Source organism: Canis aureus, chromosome 16, assembly GCF_053574225.1.
Source record: "Canis aureus isolate CA01 chromosome 16, VMU_Caureus_v.1.0, whole genome shotgun sequence".
NCBI classification, from domain to species: domain Eukaryota; kingdom Metazoa; phylum Chordata; class Mammalia; order Carnivora; family Canidae; genus Canis; species Canis aureus.
The window spans coordinates 55,845,692-55,862,614 of NC_135626.1; the positions used below are offsets into that span (position 1 = coordinate 55,845,692).

The window sequence follows — 16,923 nt, forward strand, 5'->3', positions numbered from 1 at the left end:
CAAACCCCACCACAAGTCTATCTAGGAAGTACTATCATTCTTCCCATTTTACAGAAGGTAAAACGAAGGCTTGGAGCAGCTGTGTAACACGGCAAAAGCCACTCTCTTAGCAAAGGGGCTGAGCCAGGATTAGAACCCAAGTCCTTAACTCAAGTCTACATCGTAACCACCATGCTCCAGTCCTCTGATCTACAGCAAAAGTAAGCTCCTTGAAAAAAAAAAAAAAAAAAAAAACCAAGGGTAAAAAAATGTTTGATCAACTGGGAGCTATGTCTCCTCCAAGGAGAAGTCACACACCACTAGCGCTCAAGAATATCAACACGTGTTCCTCGCGAGAGGAATGGTAGGAGATGATCTGAATCCAATGTGGTAAATCCTGAGTTAAAAGCAAACTAAAGAGATTTCTTCCTGTAGAGCTTCCCCGGCAACCGTGAGCACATTAATATCCAAGGGTGGAAGGCGCCTGTTGCGACACTCTCCAGACGCATCGACCACAGAATCCCTTTGTCCAAGAGCATCTCGAGGTAGGATGAGGATGCCAGGGACACCGCCTCCCCCCCTTTGGGGACCGTGGGCCCAGAACGGTGCTTTTCAGAGTGTAGCACGCAGGGGAAGCACCTGGAGACCCTGATAAAAGGCAGGTTCTCATTCACCAGGTCTGGGTGGGGCCCGAGAGTCTGCATTTCCAGCAAGCTCCCAGCTGATGCTGAGGCTGAATCACACTTGCCCCGAACAAGACCTGGAACAGGACGCTGGCTGGCTCTGCTCTGCGCTGCCTCCGCAGACAAGCCTTACTCCATCCAGCTCGTCCGCCCCATGAGGACACTCCTGATGGCAGATTTCGAGAGGGCCCGGCCACCGTGTGTCTCCCCAAATCCCACACGTGGAACTGGTCCACCCCCTGCAAGTTTCACCACAGCCCCTGGGGTTAAGGGGGGGGGGATCCAGACTTTCTAGAGAGGCATCTGCCCAGGGTCTGCACCCCAGCAGCCCTCCTCCCTGTCTGTCCACACACATCACACCCCTGCCCAGGCCTCGCGGAGAGCCCTCCTTCTGCAGGTGAGGTCCACTTGTCAGGGAGCTCACTCCCCCGCTGCCCCCAGGGCTGCTGGGGTCCCGCTGCAGGGAAGGAAGAGGAGGTAAAAGGAGGATAAGCAGAGAGCGAGGAGGCCCCGTGAGGTCTTGTGACCGACTGGGCCTCCTGGTGCCGCCGAGGTGGCAGTGCCAACGCGCACTGCTGAAATCCTTGGCCTGGCTCCGAAGCAAACTCCCAATCCAAACAGGCCCTAGTGTGCCTCCGAACAGACTGTGTAAATAAGGGGGGGGGTGGGGAGGGAGGGGAAAAAAAAACCCCAACTGGCCACAGATCCCGCTTTCAAACACGTTGAAACAAAATAATCCCTCTCACTCCCTCCTGCTCCCTCTTTTTTTTTATTTTTATTTTTTTTATTTTTTAAATTTCCACTGGTGCCGAGGCCTCAGTGGAGCCTGGCTGGCGGCGTGTTAGAGCCTGCAGCCTACCTGTCCTGCATAGGAATGAAGCCTGGAGGAGTTACATGATATGCCCGCGCTGCAGGCCCAAGGACTACAGCTACCGCATTCAGAGTCCAGGAAACAGAGAAAAAGCTGTTCTCGGAGCTCCGGAGCTCCGCTGGGAAGGGACCTGGAGGGGAGGGGGGTCAGGAGGGTGGGGGTGTGCAAGTCAGCAGGGGGAGCGAGCTGCATGAGAGCCAGTCCCATTAACCTGGCTTTGACCAGGGTGGCCCTGCCTCCAAACTGCAGACCCCCAAAGCAGGGAACGGACCCCACAGAACGGAGCTGGCAATACAAAGCCCTTGAGGAGCTCATCCAGGCCAGCCTCTCCCTCCCCAAGGGCTCTCTGAACTCCCAAGTGTGTGCACAGACAAGGGGGCAACTTGCTTGTGGTTTGTTGCTGGTTTTGTATTCGGTTTTGAACTTTCTAATGGCAGGGCGGGGCGGGAGGAGCGGGAGGGGGGCCGGAGGGGGGGCATGAGTCATCTTGCAGATGAGAACCCATCTCCCCCTCTCTGCAAGTTGAAACAATTGAGTTCTCTCTCCTGGTTCTTGCCAACGTCTCTTACTCAATCTTGGATCAAAAGGGCGGTGGGGAGGGAGGCCGGGAACGGGAATCCAGACAGTTCTGTGCCTCTGACATCAGGCCCAGCTGTTGGAAGCGCGCTGAGGATATGTGACCCAGAAGGGGAGCCGGGACCGGCTTGGCAAAGTGGGTGAAGAACACTGCAGAGGGCGACCCAGATCTGGGGGAGCCAGCGGGGACGGTCCCGTCCTGGGGGAAGGGGCGGCCTCCGGGGTGACCTCTCCGGGTCACAGCCACTCACCATGTCCCTCCTCACTCGTGTTCTTAGAATCAGGGCTGGGACTGTAGCCTGTGCACAGGCTAATCGCCTGTAGGCATTTCACTGCGATTATTTACAATCGTCGCTACTCAGAAGAGACGAGACTCAGCCGGGTGAGCCCAATAGCCTGCGGCTCGGCAGGAAGAGAAGTCTAGGTCCCACGTCCAAGAATATCAGCAAATCCTCATGAAGCATCCGTTGTTGTAACGCAATTGAAAAAGCCCTGGTTTGAGGAGCCCGTCTGACACGACCCAGGTCTGCGGGCAGAGCCAACGTCACGCCCATTGTGGGATCCAGGCTGCCTTTTCAAAATGAAAAAAGGGGAAAAAAAAATCCCTTACACATGAATCTCCATTTACCATGTGTTCATTTGGCGTGTTCGTTTGGTCTGCACTCGTAGACTCTATGCCGAACACAGAGGAGAGCCCAGAAAAATCAGACAGGGCGATCCCAGCTTTTAAGGTGTGTCTGCCTTTTGCTAGGGGGAGAGCCCAGTGACCCACCAGAGCGCGGTGGCTCTTGTCGCTTCCAAGGTGCACCTGTGAACATAAGGAGACTACGAGCAGGCCCTCCCGGCGTGGCATTCTGCACCGGGCACATGCTGAGGGCCTTCTAGGCAGGGGTTCTGGGCCCCACAACCGCCTTGTGAGGTGGAAACCCCTACTATCCCATTGCACAGGGGAGCACATGGAGGCTCTGAGGCTCAGCCCACATGCAGGGTCACAGGGGTGGCAGGTGACAGTGTGCGGCTGAAGGCGCTTCCTTCCCGTGACCTCTCACAGCACCGGAAGTCAAGGCGCTCCCAGACAGAGCTCCAGAGGAATAGGCAGCAGGCCTTACATGCCTCCACACCACCCTCGGCCTCTAGGTTAGCACCGGGAACAGGAGATCCTGAGACCGTGTTTGCTGAATACATGGATAAAAACTTGCAAGGCGGGGGTGGCACCTGGGTGGCTCAGTGGTTGAGCATCTACCTTTGCCTCAGGTCGTGATCCCAGGGTCCTGGGATCGAGTCCCACATCAGGCTCCCCACAGGAGCTTATGTCTGTGCTTCTCTCTCTGTCTCTCTCATGAATAAATAAAATCTTTAAAAAAAAGAAAAACTTGTAAGAGGGAAAAGCTACTCTATCCCTTTATTCAGATATTTATTGAGCATCTACTATGTGTCTCTCCCTTGGCTGTACATGGGGATCCAGCTGAGCTGAGAATGCTCAGGTCTTGGGCTCGGTCTGGTGACAAGGGTGCTGCTAGAGCCTCAGGAACAAGCTGTGCCTGCACAAATCCCCAAGGGGGGCCTACTGGGCTTCCCAGCACTGGGAATCTGGTAGGGACACATGCCCTACCGTGAGGGTAGGGGAGAGAACGGATCTACGAGAGAAACAGGATATAATCAGAAAGCTCTAATTTGCTAAGAGAAAGGAAGGCTCCTGAGGTCCCCAGAGGTCAAACCAGAGGTAAGCTGGCTCGTCGTGCTTCTTCGCGGAAAGCTCCCTCTTCCCACCATGACAACCTGCTCTGTGTCCAAGCAGAGGTGACACCCCTAACACACAGTGAGGACACAAGGTCCACCCTCCCACCCACCAATATGGCTAACCCGCTCAAGAGTGACCGCTCTGCATGCAAAAGAGGGGAGAAGCCACTGGAACATTTGTAGGCAGTCGCTGGGAGTGCAAAAGCGTGCGGGTGCATAGGGAAGAGGGCTGATGGTTTCTTACAGAACCAAACTGGTAGCTATGCTATGACCCCTCAATTCTACTCCTAGTGACTTCCCCGAGAGGAAGACGTGTGTCCGCGAGAAGCCGTGTTCAAGAAAGTCCACAGCAACTTAATTCAGTGCAGCCAGAAACTGGAATCGAGGCAGGTGCCCATGGATAGGACAGTGGATAAACCATGGGTTAGTCAGTCAGCAGAGCCATGTGCAGCAGCAGAGCCACCAAGCCTAGGTGCGCAACAATGGGACAAATCTCAGAGACGTCATGCGGAGTCCAAGAGTCGTCACACGATGGAATACCTATATAGGGCCTGACTCTGGCAAAACTAATCCAGACAGAAAAATAAAATCAGAAGAACTGATTAGTGCCACTATCATGGCTCTATCTATGGGGGTGGGGACGGACTTTGGCAAAGGCCACGTGGGAACGCGCTGGGCGCCCGGAGCATCCACACCCTGGGGACACTCGAGGTGTGTGCAGCACCGTACACGCCGATGGTGCCTTCGAGGAAGCAGAAGGCCCGCAACCAATTACTGGCTTCTAGTTCAAGATACGCAAGCTGTGCTCTGGGAGGGAACTGACGTCTGCAGCTTACTCTGAATGGATCAAAGCAAAGGGGACAGAGAAACGCGTGGACATCAGGCTGGCTGTGTGATAAACTGAGTCCGGCAGAGGTCAATCACGGAATCGGGGTGGCGGGTGTGTGGGCGCTCGCTGCAAAATGCTTTCGATTTTTATGTATGTCTATAAATTTCCACAATAAAATAGGGAGCGTGTGGGGGGGTAAAACTGGAAGGCCACCCCGAAACTGCTCCATGTGACCAGCAAGCGGACCTGGTGGGTTTTCAGAGCTGCGGGCACAGACCCTTACAGATTCAGGAGGCTCCGGAGAGAGAGGAGGGGAGCAGAAAGCTTCTGAGGGCTCAGGGCTGGACCCAGGGCCTCCCAAGGCAGAGCTTCACTCTACACAGTCCGGGTCAGGACCAGTCACGGCGGCCTGGGTCTGCAGTCACCCCGTGCAAGGTGCAATTTCCTGTTCCTCGGGATGAAGCACCTCTTGGACTTGGAATTCCTCACCCTAAATAGCGTTAGGGTGAGTTACGTGTAAAATGAATCAGAAACAAGTGGATTAAGTTTCTCAGCACACATAGGGGCTTCAAGAACAAAATAGAAAGGGAGCGGGGTCTCTGTTTCCACCCGTGCACAAAACCACCGTTCAGGAGAAATACTTGATTGATTGGCTGATCGCAGTCCGGTACACCAAGGGCTTCTGGGGGCCTCCCCCCCCTTTAATATGCAAACGACTGTGAAAAATATTTCTCCTCCTGGAAAGCAGAGGGGAAAGGAAATGCTTTGAAGCCCTCCTGGTTATTTAGTTATTTTTTTCAAAGGTAAGGCGGTATATTTTTATCCAGTATTAAATAAACATTTTTGAAATGGTATGTTCAAAGCGCTCAAGCCTCTGATGTTGGTTTGGGATGTTTTTTGTTTTGTGTTGTGGGGGCCGAGGGAGGATGGTGCTGCTCTCTTGCCAAATGTTCTAGAATCATGGAACATTAGACCCAGGAAGCCTGAGTGGCCAGGATGCTATTGCGGAGGAGACCGCAGCTCCGACGGGCTCTGGGGACCCGGCTCGAGAGGTAAGCAGTGACCCGGCGTGGTGGACGCCGGTGGTGGCCTGGCTTCTGGGGCCATGTGCAGAGCGTTCTAGTCTCCGCAGGGAATCGCCAGCTCGGCTCTGAGCTGACGATCCTGGGGCCACCCTTCCTGGACATGTGAGTTTATAGGAATCGGTCTCCGCTAGGAATGATGGCAATGACCATCTCCCCGGAGACACGCAGACACTCCACTAGTGCTTAGAGGTAAGGTAGGGTGAGGACATGGGAAGTCAATGAACCTTTATGAGAGAGTCGGGGCTCAGGAAAACAAAATCACACCTCTGAAGGATTTTTCTCAACTGGCCTAATTTAGACACAACATATACAAACACAACCCACAAAGATTATTTGGGCACAGAGCACGGGACAGTGGGATGGGAAGCATAATCATGGTCCTCAAATACTTAATGTTTGAGTAACAGCCCATAAATTCTTACTAAGTGAATTAACAAATAAATATAACGCACACTCGTCTATCACAGAAGTGGTAACGATTAGCATATAATCTTTCAGAAGGGATAGATTAGAGTAAAAAACAGCCAACACCATCAGCCGTCAGGGGCAGGGTCCCCTAGGGGACTGTGGCCTCCACTGTTAGTAACACTGTATGGACTTGGTTAGCTTTTGCCCATGGCCTTAAGAGAACAGAGTTATTAACCCCATTTTCTAGATTTAAGAAAACATTTTTTCAAAAAAGAGCAAAGGCTGTGCTCCGGGTCATGACATATCTTGCCTGCCTGGCTGTGCCCAGAAGAGTGAACTAGGGGCACCTGGGTGGCCTTAGTTGGTTGGGCGTCTGAGTCTCGGTTTTGGCTCAGGTCGTGATCTCAAAGTCATGAGATGGAGTCCAGCATCGGGCGGGGAGTCTGCTTGAGATTCACTCCCTCTCCCTCTGTCCCTCCCTGGCCCCACATGAGTGCATGTGCGTGCGCGCTCTCTCTCTCTCTCTCTCTCTCTCCCTCTTTCTCTCTCTAAAATAATAAATAAATCTTAAAAAAAAAGAGTGAACTAAAACCCTTACCCCAAAGTCTAATGGAGAGAGAGAGAGAGAGAGGCAATAATGCCAAAACAATAACAACAAAATTATATTGTGTTCTACTTTCTTTCCCCAAAGGGAATAGGCTTCCCTGATTTTTTTTTGACATAAAATAATTCTCATCACAAAGTAGAAAATTAAAATCACCTATAATCACAGCACTCAGAGGTAATCTGTTCATCTTGTGTTAAAAATCCTTCCAAAAATTTTAAGTGTGCTCTTACGCTTTAAAAAACAAACAAAAACAACCTTTCATTTGGAGTAATACTAGATTCACAGACAAGTTGCAAAGATAGTACAGAGTACCTGTAGGCCCTTCACGCAGGGAAGAGCAAACGTCATGGGTATTTTATGTAACTACGGCACTTATGTCAAAACTAAGAAATTCAAAAAAAAAACTAAGAAATTCACATGGACATAATACTGTGAACTATGGCTTTCATGTCGGTTATCCCAGTTTTTCAACTGTCTTTGTTCTGTTTCAGGACCTAGTCTGGTGTACCATGCTATAGAGCTCAGAGTTTGCAAACAGATTTTTTTCACTGAACAGCACGCATCATGACGTATTTCGAAGTCAACAAAGAGAAATCTATAGCATTATTTTCAGTAGCTTCCTAGCACATATTCCACTCAACGGAGGGCCGATCCCCCCTCCCCTCAAAGGCTACTCCCATTTGCTTTTGGTTTCCTGCTGTTCCATAAATGCGAAAGCGCAAACCCATGCTGGGCATGTCTGATGATGGCCTCAGAATAAATTTCTAGAGGTGCACAGAGAGGGTGTCAAGGAGTGTGTCCTTCAAGGTGTTTCATCCATGTCGCCACACTCTCCTGCAGAAAGCCTGAGCCCATATGCCTTATCACCTTGTCACTTTAAATTCATTTGGACAATAAAAGATTCTTCTACACCTTACAGAGAAAACCATGGGACTGGAAAGAGTTAATGGACCCTCGGGATAGGCATTCCCCCCTCACACCGAAAACCAGACTCATCATTTCAAAGAGCCACTCAGAAATTAAACCTTCATTCCCTTTGGCTCAAGCTACTCCCACTCTCCCCTCTCCGGGTCTGACAGAGAGAGGGATCTTGGGATCTTTGGCATTTCAATCATGGAATTGCTTTTGGGGTGCAGGAGCAACCCCCACTGGGTTTAATTTCCTTCTCATCTCTCTGTAGTGTCTACAGGAGCTCCTGAAGCAAAGCCTGAGCAGGCCTGGGTAGTAATGCATGCAACAGGAAGGACAAAAGGATTTGGTAGTCAGCAAAGCTGTATGCCTTGTATTTTATTTTTATTTTTATTTTTTTAATGGTGCAAGAAATAGGGGGAGGGGTGGAGATTGCAAAATGGCCTGCATATCTAGCGCTGGCTGGGCTCTCAGTGAGCCGGACCAGGAACCTGCCCAGCATGCTAACTGGAGCCATCGTCTCCCTTTCCAAAAGAAGCCCATATTTTATTTTGAGACTCCTGTTCTTTGATGCAAAAACACTTTGTCCTCATGCTTTGCACTGTAAAATGTTATATATTTGAGAAGCCTGGAAAAGAGGGTGGCAGGGAAGGTTTAGAGAAACGGAGCCAGACCCCATGCTGGGGAATTCTTAAGTGCCATCCTGGCCTGCAAAAAAAGAAAAAAAAAAAAAGAAAGAAAGAAAAAGAAAAAACAAGCTACTGGTCAGAGGGAATGCTCTTCCATGCCAAGCTCAGCTTGAATTAATACACAACACAACCTCTTAAAGGGGGAAACGCTGCTTTCAACTCAGAGCTTCTTCGCCTCAACGCAACTGATTCTAAACGACAGGAAGTTCAGAATATTCTGGGAGGAAAAGGGGCTGCAACATGAGATACTTTCTTCCCCCCAATGTTTGCAATCTTGTCGCTCTGCTCAAGGCCACACCTTCAGGTCAGGAGGGATCAAGTCTTTGCGGCAAAGGATGCCAGTTCATTTCCCCGAGAACAATGCCCAAGGTCTCCCGCTTGTCAGCTCCCTGGGGCCTCTGTGGTCTGGTTGTGTGGCTGCTAAAACCCATTTCGCTTTTGAATTCTGCCCAGAAACTACAGAAGGATCTTCCCAGGGAAGAGAAAAATCTAATTGGTTAAAGGGATGTAGGAGCTGCCCAGAAGAAACCACCCCCTCCCACCCACCCTTTCTGTACAGGGTCCCCTGGCTGTTAGGGAGGTGAGGTGGGATCTGGTTGCAAGGAAGGAGAAAAAAAAAAAAAAAAACAGGCTTTAAGATGAAGAGGACACTTTCCCTTGTTAGCTGATAAAATACTATAGTAATTCAATAGGAGCAGGGAAGCGCACAGAGACCTAAGCCTTCAAAGCCAAGGCCCCATTACCCAGAGTGTGTCTTCCAGGGCAAATGAAGCCAGCACGTTACTGCTAAGGGAGACTTGTCCGGCCAATTTGGAAATCTCTGACATTAGGTGACTCAACCTATCAACCTTACATTAAAACCCAAGCCATGACAAGATCAGACCTTGGATTTCTAACTGCCTGGGTGTACGTACGTGTGCCTTATCACGGAGCTGGAGTTTGTGAAGTGACCGCACATTAACCAGGGCCCTGAGCTGTAAGCAATACCCCTCAGTGTTGTGTGTGTTTGTTTTCTTTTAATTGTAAAGAGTTATGCATGCTCTGCAAGCACAAACTGTAAAGAGGGAGGATCCATGGACAGACCTTCGTACTGTAAATAAAACATGCTGCTGGAATCAAATAAAACTTGCAGCAAATTAGGCCTGACATTTAGGAATAACCAGGGTGTTACTGTGCTACATACAACTCCAGCATAAAAGACAAACCTCCTACAGAGGTGACTCAAAGTCAGCTCTGGTGTGGCATTGGGGGGAGCGGGGGTTGCGGAGGGCGGGAGCGGGAGGGAATGGGGGAGAGCAGAGAACTCACTCTAAGTCCCTCTAGAGACTGGATTACAGAGGCTTTAGCCAGGACTCCAGCTCGGGCAGCCTGGATTCAGAATGCCACCCCGGGGCTGTGTCACAGGATAAACAAAACCACATGACTCCTTCTCTCAGGGTTTTGATTCCAGCCTCAGTAGGTGGCATGCTGAAGCCCACAGAGTTGGCCAGGGAGTGCCGGCTGGAAGGAAGGGGGTGGAGGACCTCAGAGGTCCCCTCCTGCCCCAAGTCACCAGGTCAGAGAAGCCGGCTGGGGGGGGGGGTGGTGTAATCCAAGGTCAGCAGGGCCCTTCCTCCTTTAAAGATGCTTTAAAGTTGCTTTCATATCACCTATAATCCCTCCAAGTCTGTATGCCCTTGCCTTTAAAGCAAACGTCTGTAGGGACTCTAGAACGTCTTCAGGACCTCAGAACTTGGTCTGGTTGTTCCATCCAGTGTACGGTTGACTTTCCAAGCCAGATCAATCACAGGAATGTGTGGAGTTATATATATGGACACGGGCTTCCAGAACACCCACCCCTGTCTCCCTTCACCTACTCTCAGGTTCCACTGCTCCCCACCACCCTCGCCCTGCCTGGCCTCGAGGAAGATGCGCCACTTCCCATATGCCAGCGCAGAAAGATCAGATGGCAATGTGGAACACAGGCCCCTTCAGGAGAGGAAATACAGGGGCAGCCAGAAGCCATCAAGTGGCAGCAGTGTTCAGTGCTCCCCGCATCCAGGCGGAGGGGAACAAGGAAGAAAGTGAAGTTGGGGGCAGGGGTCCTAATCCCAAGGCTGACTCTCAGTCTGTCCCTGCCTCTCGACCCTTCCAGAAGACAAGAGGAGTGATCTAACTCTGGGGTCCCTCTCATCAGCCCTCCTCACTGGGCCTACCCAGAGGTGGGCAGTGAGGGAGACAGAAGGGAAAGGCACGGCACCCCTGGATTGGCCACCCGAGCCTCTGGGCTACAGCAAAGAGCTGGTGCGAAGATCACAGCTAAGCCCCCCACGCCTGTCTCAAGACAGAGGTGAACTGGGCCACCCATGCTCAGAGGGCCTGACTCCACCTGTGCCCAGCCTAGGCAGGAGCTGGGGTCCACCACATGGCAGAAAGGCTGACTGCGGGGGCTCCGGGATCATTCATTTATGCTGGAAGATTCTGATACACTCGGACCCTCTCCCTTCCCTCATCCTGCTTGATTCCAGAGAAACCCCAGAGTGCTGCTGCTACTCTAGGCGGGGTCTCTTTAAGCAGCCACTGCCAACGCTGTGGGGGATTCATGGTGACTCAGCCCTGGCCCCGGAGAAGCTGGAGCCACTATCGCTCAGCCAGGATATGGCTGCAAGCCCACGAGCTGCTGCGAGGAGACAAAGCCATTCTCTGGAGCCTTCTAAAGCACCCTCCCTTCAGTTTGACAGGCATATTGCAGCCCCAGCCACGCTCCCCAAGTGGACATTCAAAGGCTGGCTGTGGTCTCTTGATGGCTTGAAGGCAAGACAATCGCCTGCCTCGGCCCCAGAAGGGAAGGCAGGCAGCCGCTGGGAAAGGCAGACGGGGGTCTCCGCTTCTGGGCCCCTCTTGTTTAAGGCAGCTCATCTGAGCGTGGATGGAGTTCTGCTTGTTTTCTCCTCAAGAGGCAGGGCCGGGGAAGGAACCAGCAAAGCGAGGGTAGGGAGCCTAGCACAAAGGTGGCCCCAGAAAGTTCAGGAGTCCCGCTCAGATGGCGACTGGCCTCTTTCCACCCGTTTCCAAGCAACACAACACGAAATCCACTGGAACGTTATCACCGAGCCGGTGAACTGGAAGGCACTGGGGGTCACTGGGGCTCACACCCCCACAGCACAGCGCCTAGAGGGCTCAGACACGGGGAGAAGAAGACACAGCCTCTGCCCAGAACCCAACGGCCCAGGAAGCTCCTTTTAGAGCTAATGAAGAAAATGAGGTCCAGTCTCTCGAAGGCAAGATGTTGTGATGGCCTGAGCCCCAGGCCTGTCCTTCCCATTTCATGGATCCCTGATGTGAGTAGTTTCGGGGCCTCCAGGTAAGCACTCACAGCCAGGGTCAGCCTCAGGAAGCCGTGGCAAGTCTACCTGAACCCAACCTGCTGACATACACGTTACGTCCTCCAGCTCAGCTCTCCGCTTACTATCTTCCTTAAGATGCCAGGGCAAACGCCCAGCAATTGTAGCTCATTTCTCCCCCAAGACAGAAATTCCCTTCGCCGGTCTTTATCGGTCTCCCCAGGACCACTCTCTAATTAGATCTGAAATAATTTCATCCCACGGGCTGGGCATCAAGCACTACCCTCCCAGTTGTGCAAATCTGCATGCGTACACGAGTCACGGTGCTCCCAACCAGATCTCAGGGATATTTTAGGAAAGGCGATTTGCATTAAAAATGAAAATCCAGGGATCCCTGGGTGGCACAGCGGTTTAGCGCCTGCCTTTGGCCCAGGGCGCGATCCTGGAGACCCGGGATCGAATCCCAGGTCGGGCTCCCGGTGCATGGAGCCTGCTTCTCCCTCTGCCTGTGTCTCTGCTTCTCTCTCTCTCTCTCTCTCTCTCTCTCTGTGACTATCATAAATAAATAAAAATTTTTAAAAAATGAAAATCCAGGGGCACCTGGGTGGCTCAGTAGTTGAGCGTCTGCCTTTGGCTCAAGGTGTGATCCCAGGGTCCTGGGATCGAGTCCCGCATTGGGCTCCTTGCATGGTACCTGCTTCTCCTTCTGCCTATGTTTCTGGCTCTCTTTGTGTCTCTCATGAATAAATAAAGTAAAAGATTAAAAAAAAATAGAAAATCCACTGAACAGCAAAGAGAGGTGACGTCAATTAGATCTCAATAAATCTGAGTTTATTGATATAAACCTGAGTTTAGAAAAGGTCTACAGAATAAATAAATAAATAATAACTAACTAAATAATAAAATAAAAAAAAAGAAAACAAAAGGTCTACAGGTTCATCCTTCCCAGAGAAAAAAAATGAACACACATACACATGCAATTAGGGAGAAAATAAGAAGGAAATCAAGCACCTCTTTGCTTGATTGAAATGTGAATGAAAAATCAAAAGCTCCCAAGAAGGCCTTCTGAGGAGCCTGCAGCTAGAACCCTGACCTATTTCTGCTCAGGTCTCCTGAAAGGCCCACGGAGCGCCAGCCAAGAATCAGGTGCCGTGCAAGGAGCATCCACGCCCTCTGCTCCTATCACAAGACACACACACAGGCTGAGGGCAAATGATTCACAGACGTGGGACCAAACCAAGAGGTTTCACAACAGCCAAGAAACAGAACCACCAATGCGCCCGCCGACATCCCCGCAGCCTGCCTCGCACAGTCACCTAGTAGGTGTTCAAGAAACTTCACAGGATTCCACTGGCCCCGTGTCAGGCTGCCATGTGAGGGACCGGGCGCTCGGGCAGCATCTCGACTCTCCCACACTTTCCGCAGGCCCTCCGTGTCACGTGTGATTAATGAGCGCCATGTCACCAACGTCCCAGGGGTCAGCCTACTGGAATGGAAACACGAATGAGTCGGGAATGGCCTTAGAATGGAGGAATTCCAAAAACGGTGAAGCGAGAGAAAAAAAAAAAAATGGGGACATTTTGTTTTGTTGCTGACTTGAATAGGAGCAAGGTTTTCTCCTTGTCACAGGCCAAGCCATGACCCGAGTTTAGAGCTTTTCAGAATCCTGAAAACCGACAAACGCACCCAATTAAGTGCTGCCCCAAAGCCCTGTGCACTTTCTAGAAGCCGCCAGAAGTCTAGAATGGCAGAGGTTGATGTGGGGTGGGGTACTGATTAATTTATCCTGGATTTTATTAACAATAACCAATTACTGTACATGTCCTAAATGTCAAGCACTACACTCGGTGTAAAGTGATTTATGGCCAGTGCCGCATGCAATCACCATGTAATCATCATAGCCCCAAAGGAAAGGCATTGTCATCCCTATTTTACAGGTGGAAAAACTGAGCTCATGCGGCTAAGAGATGACATAGGGAAGACGCACATGCCCGGCTGACGCTGAAGCCCACACCCCTAACGTCGTTCCCCTGACTGATGAAAAAGCTGGGGCTCTTCCGTGCAACGTCCTGCGCTCACTGCCCCGAGAGGGAACTGGTCCCAGGACCCATCGGATTCCTGATCCAGAGGATGAAAAGAGAGTAGCACTTGGCTGGGATCGCGAGGATGGAGGCTGCTCGAGAGAGGTCCCCGTTTGCACGGTCTTCTCCATGCCCTGGGTGAGCTCCGGACTCGCCTCGGCCCAGCCACACAGGGAGGGAAGGCCCCGTGGCCTCACTAAAAGTCCCAACGGCCCCCCCAAGTAGACAGCGAACAGCTCTGGTGGGAAGGCCCCGGAATGGAGAGATCAGAGGCTCGAGGCGGCCACGAACAGGACCCAGAGGTTTCCCAGCAACTGTCCCACTGTCCCTTGAGGCAGTCCTCCCACCCTGAGCAGAAGACAAAAGTCAATCTCCAGGACCTCGAGAACCTCAGGCTAGGGGAAGGAGCCAGCCACAAAAGGCCACGGATTGTGTGACCCTCTTTCCACGAAACCTGCAACAGCAACGGGAAAGGAGATGAGCAGTAGCCAGGGGCTCCTGGTGGGAGGGAGGCATGGAGAATTACTACCTAACGGGTACGGGGTTTCCTTCTGGGGAAAGGGGTGGGGTGGGTTCCACAAGTTCTGGAACTAGATGGTGGTGAGGGTTGCACAACTCTGTGAGCAAATGTACCTGATGCCACTGAGCTGTGCGCTTCAAAATGACTACAACGATACATTTCACGTTCTACGTATTTTCCCGTAACATCATCAACAACAAGTGACTCTCCAAAGGATCCTTGAATTTATTCACCACAGCGGGAGACCAAACCATGGGGGCCGGGGATTGGCCTGGAGGAGACTCAGACCTGGATGTTCCCCGAAGCCCCTCAAAGGTATAAACTCGGGGCTCAAGGAGAGGCTGGGGCGGACAGAGAGCGGAGGAGGAGGGGCGTCAGGCCGCCAAGCAGAGGGCTGGCTTGGCTGGGAGGCAACGTGGGGGACCGGGCAGTCTCCCCCAGGCTGGGGCCCACCCGGCGGGCATCCTGGCTCCCTGCTCGGGGCTGGGGGCCCGGTGTCCTCGGTCTGCATCACAGTCAACAGCAATCTACCCGCACCGGGCAAACCGGGCAGCGGTAAGTGGCGGAACTCCGACAATATTTAATGACTTCGGGGGGTGGGGAGGCTTTGCAGGGTGGAGGGGCAGCGAGCAAAGGAGCCAGAGAGCAAGCAGGCCACTCCAGGGGAAATTCCAGGGGGGGGAGATAAAAGGGGGCTGTAAAGCAATTTTGACAGGTTAACAGACAGGTAATATTCCAACGGTGTTTACTTAACCAGGCTAGCGCTCCATGCGGCAGCGATTAAGCCGAGGCACGGGAGCCTCAGCAACCAAGGGCTTCAGTGAAACAAAGATCTAGTCAGAGAAAACCAAATAACGGCCAGTCAGATGCTGGGCCTCCCCCCGCCCCAGCTCGGAAGCCACGGGAGATGCTTCCTGGAGATCAATCTGGAGAGATAGCATCCAGCGGGATGTGCTGCAGGGGCTGCCACCGGGGGCAGAGGGCCTGGCTTCTGACGCCTCCGTGGGAAGGGCGGGGCGCAGGCGACGGGGCCCAGATGCCTGTCCTCCCTCCCACTTCAAACCAGACCAGTTCTGCAGTCTCCTGGTCCTCGAAAGACAGCTCGCTGGTCCCACCCACTGTCCCAGGGCCCCAGCCAGCACTGAAACTCAGGCCGGCTCCCAAACCCCAAATACCGCCCGCCCCCCCCCCCCCAGCCTTCAAAGGCCCCTGCGCCTCCTTATCTCCTCGCTGTAATCCATGGGGTAAGTTCCCTAACCTCCCTGGGCCTCGATTTCCTCATCTGTCGAATGGGACAGTAGTTTCCCACAAAGCCATGTAACGAATGCATTACTTTATCATCAATCCTGTGTTAATGTAGTTAATGCAAATATTAGTAATGTTTAATACATCATTAAATAACTACGAGGAATCAATAAACAACACAAGGGTTACATGAAGCACACTGCCGAGATCACAGTAGGTACTTGATACATTTTTTTTTAAAGATTTTATTTATTGATTCGTGAGAGACGTAGAGAGAGAGGCAGAGACAGAGGCAGAGGGAGAAGCAGGCTCCCTGCAGGGAGCCCGACGTGGGACTCGATCCCAGGTCTCCAGGATCATGCCCTGATCCAAAGGCAGACACTCAGCCACTGAGCCACCCAGGGGCCCCTACTCCATACATTTTAGTTCCCTATTACAACTGCCGGTACCACCCACCTGCCCAGATGCCAAATACAGTAGAATAACTAACAGGCTAAAAGGTGCTTATTTTTTTTTTAAACATGTTAAGGTTGTTCTATATTCACCCCTATTCTCATAGAATGGGGAGAAAGCTCCTCATGGGCACTAGAAGAGGTGTCACCTTGGCTTAGGTACCAGAGTGAGACACCTAAGACACTCTCCGCGCTCTGAGCGCTTGGCATCCACGCCGAGCAACTTGATAGGACTCCATGTGCTCTGTTCCTGGGAGGACGTGAAAGTGTTCAAAGCCACTGAACCACCACATCATGGGTGCCAAAATTCTGACTTCATTTCCTACAGGGTTCCCTGGCCTGTGTTACAGGACACTATTTTGAGGTTGGATTATATATTTTCAGGTTATTTGGAAAATCATTGTGGCTTTAAATAATAAAATTCGGAGTGACATCTGTCAGCCCTGATTACCATGAGTCTGCTAAGCGGTGTGTTCTTTCTTTTTCATTTTTAAAAGTGCAATGAAGTAAGTGTTACCTAGAAGGGTTCGTTAGAGTCTTCAGGGTTGTGTATTCAACACTCTCTTTCAAACAGGTCCCAAAGGCGTGTACCAGAGACCGTGCTACAGGCCGGAGGTGGTATGGCCAAGAGTTGAGCTGGAAAACACTGCCAAAACCATGGTGTGGGGATCAGACACCAAAGAACCATAGGGGCATCTGGTCAACCTCTTGCATTTCATCAATGGGGAAACAGAGGCCCCAGGATGGAGAGGCAGGTCTTCCCAAGGTGCATCCAGCACTTTCCAGGTTATCCGTCACTCATTTTGCCTTGTTGCATGACTTTGAGCAGCACCTCAATGCGGTTTGTCTCTTATGGGCCAAGAAATCGTCCCACAAAAGGGTTCCTTCACATGAATCTCTGCCCCAACTCTTATTTTCAGGGTGCA

At 51.8% G+C, this 16,923-nt stretch overlaps 1 protein-coding gene and 1 long non-coding RNA gene across 2 annotated transcripts in view; one reads left to right on the plus strand and one right to left on the minus strand.

Annotated features, from left to right (window-relative positions):
- LOC144286245 (uncharacterized) overlaps positions 1-16,923 on the minus strand; it is a 176,316-nt gene that overhangs the window by 102,912 nt on the left and 56,481 nt on the right. The gene's annotated exons all lie outside the window — the stretch shown is intronic.
- LOC144286946 (uncharacterized) lies at positions 1,676-4,091 on the plus strand. Its single transcript, XR_013354908.1, has 3 exons — positions 1,676-1,925; positions 2,180-2,245; positions 2,388-4,091. It is a non-coding gene; the product is annotated as an uncharacterized LOC144286946 (long non-coding RNA).